Consider the following 2,937-nt stretch of genomic DNA (forward strand, 5'->3'; position numbering starts at 1 on the left):
GCCACAAAATGTCTTAGTTGTGATTTTCACATTCACTGAACATCAGAGAGGTACGGTTCAGAAATGGTGATGCACAGGATTGTATTCTAAGCCAAAGTTACCCGGCTTTCCTGACAGGATTCCACAGGGTTTTATTTATGGTTCAGCATCTTGCCCTCATTGTTGCATGATCAACCCCTGAGTTTATCTGAAAGCAGAGGTCTGTATCAAGAAAAGACCGCCGTTCATAGAGACTTATATAAATAAATCTGGGTCTGAACGCCGGAACCCGTGCATCTCTGCATTCCCTCCCTTTAAGTGGGCCAAAAGGGAAGCTAAGTACCAACAGGAGTGACAACTGAAAATTTACCCTGAGAAAAACAACTGTCAGAGGGTACTGGAGGTTTCTGTCAGTTTTACCAGTCCATTCTCTCTGTAAGCAAGCTACTACTTAGGAAGCCGCAACCTCAGAAGTTGCTTGGTGAAACTGCAATCAGAGTAAGGGCATTGGTTCACCTTAAGAAGTGGCTTTCAGTTAAGGAAGCTCGAAGTACTCTTACACATTATGGGGATGGCTCTGCCAAGGAAAGCTGAATGTTCCATTCATCTTAGCCAGGACCCCCTCTCCCCAGACAGCGCTTGGGTGGGAACTACCAACACTTTCCTCTGACTCTCCTTCTCATACATTCCCATGCTTGAATAAGCCCCATGCTGCACATGATCTTTCTCCGAACACAGAGTCACACAGTTGCTTTGGTTTTCTGTTTGCTAAATTGCAGTCATATCCTAGTACTGCCGCCTAGAAGTTACACAGAACTTCTCTGGAGTTCTGCCTATTCCCAAACTCTCCAGTCTCTTGATTCACTCCTGTGTGGTCTGTGAATTGTAAAAGTTATACTCAGATAATAACCTTATATCTGAACTATTAAGGACTATCCCATTGTAGATCCCAATGTTCTGACATTATTTTTATTACTTTTCCCAATAAAAAAAAAGGTTCAATCATTGCTGACAAGGTGAATCATTGAGCTCACCAAACCAGTCAGCGAAATGGCTCCACACTAATTACTAGAGGCCGAGTTCAGCCAATTTTCTCCTGGTCTCAGTGTTTCTCTAATACTTATTTTATTTGAAGGTGATATTCTCTATTTGTATCCAAGTGAATTTTGCATAATGTTCTTTTATGCTGCTTACTTTGTCAGTGTGCATGCCTTTTTGGACAGATACCCACTATGTAACTGTGACTTCTACTCAACCTTTTCTGTGTTAACTGCCTTCTGAGGGTTGCATACCTCTTCCTTGCTCACAGATGCAAGTGAAAGTCCGCCGCTCTCCTGTTTAGAACACTGGCCTAGTCAGAAGATTTATGCAATCTCAGACACTCTAATGAGCTCATTCAGGGTTGTGTTATGTGCTAGGCCTCAAGACATTAAGATTCTTTGGAGTGACACTCCCCACGAGTGAGAAACTGTGGGGCTTTTGGAGGCCATCACCCAACATCACTCTCCCAACTCCCACTCTTCCCCCCCCCATGAAAATAGCTTTATAGTAATTTTTTTTCTCACAGAAGAATGCAAGCTGGGGGCGGGAGAGGGCAGGACAAAAAAGAACAAAACAAGTATTAAGAAAATAAAAAAACACACTCTCACTTCAGGTCTCCTTTTCTGATGGCTTTTTCGTTTCAGATCTGGGACTAGATTTCAGAGGAAATGGTAGACATTAATAGCTGGGAGGAGGGGAGGTTGAAGGAGAGGTTGCTGTCCCAGGAGCTTAGGGAAGGAAGAGGCAATTTTTCAAAAAAGTCCAAGTGGCCGGTAGCCCCAGGGGAAGATGCTGTCCCTTCCTGGTAATCCGAGGAAGGCAAACACAACTACGGGGAGATGGGATTAGCAAAGAAGAAAGAGTAACAAGGCCTGGTGTGGGGGAGGGAATGGAGGGGGGCGGGCCCTCTTCTGCCGCACTGCTGGTGGGAGGGGAAATTAGGGACCCGAGTTGGTGGATGACGTAGATCTCACGTGACCAAGAGCTGACGTGTGCAGAAGTCCTTCTTGTTCTGGTCCTTGTTCCCGTCTGAGTACCAGCTCCCCATTGCCCTGAGGGCCAGCGGGCCTGCGGCAGAGGGAAGGAGGAGGAGAAGAAGGAAATTGTCCCGGATTCTTGCAGGTCAGTGCCTGGGAGATTCCATAAGGGGGGGGGGGCCAAGGGCGTAGGGCGGAGACCGTCGCGGGTCCTGAGGCGCCTCCGCCGTCTCTTCCACTCGCCGCCAGCTTTCCAAGACATCTGTCCCGCCCGCAGCCCATTTCGATGCTGCGAAATGGTGAGCTGGGGGTTGTCTGGGGAGGAGCCCAGAGAACGGGGAGTTGGGAATCTGCTGGGAGCCGAGGCCGTAATCCGGAAAGGGAGCTGTGGCCTGGGTGTTGGCCCCCCAGTCCTTCAGGACAGCGCCGGCGGGGAAAGGCTGGACATTTGGGGAGGGGGAAGGTGCAACGTGATGTCGGCAGAACCTTGAGAGGGGTTAATAGGGTGGAAAACCTTTGACAACCAGGCCTCTGAATTAGGAAAGAGTTTCGTGTTCTGGGGACTGGTCGTCCACCAAGCGCTCAGTAGCGGCCGTTTCCCGTCTTTCTGACTGTGGCTCTGTCTTCCTGACCATGGCTCTGTGTCTAGGGGGCCCGAGTCTCTCCTGGGTTGCCAGTCTTTCCGTAGGTTGCGGCACTACGCCAGGCAAGAGAAGAGGAAGGAAATTAACCCCAATCGGTGAAGGTCGATTTGAGGGTAAGACGATCAGGGGACCCTAAGAGGGGCGGTGGTGGGGGTAGGGAGAAGCCAGAGATGGCAATAATCTAGGTTAGGGCTGAGGCTGAGTGTGTTTCTTGCACTCTCGGGACTGTGGTGAAATGGCGTTCAGGGTGTGTGTGTGTGTGTGTGTGTGTGTGTGTGTGTGTCGCGGGGGGGGGG

At 49.5% G+C, this 2,937-nt stretch overlaps 1 protein-coding gene across 2 annotated transcripts in view; it reads left to right on the top strand.

Moving 5' to 3' along the window:
* The first annotated feature begins 1,989 nt into the window (after positions 1-1,989).
* Positions 1,990-2,937, top strand: part of ARMCX3 (armadillo repeat containing X-linked 3) — a 4,795-nt gene continuing 3,847 nt past the window's right edge. Inside the window, exons 1-2 of one of the 2 annotated variants that reach the window (XM_008704240.2) lie at positions 1,990-2,142; positions 2,647-2,754. The gene's annotated coding sequence lies outside the window, so the exon portion shown is untranslated. The remainder of the gene's footprint in view (positions 2,143-2,646; positions 2,755-2,937) is intronic. The other variant, XM_008704251.2, reaches the window with a different exon arrangement.

The sequence above is a fragment of the Ursus maritimus genome, unplaced genomic scaffold, assembly GCF_017311325.1.
Source record: "Ursus maritimus isolate PB19 unplaced genomic scaffold, ASM1731132v1 scaffold_4, whole genome shotgun sequence".
NCBI lineage: Eukaryota > Metazoa > Chordata > Mammalia > Carnivora > Ursidae > Ursus > Ursus maritimus.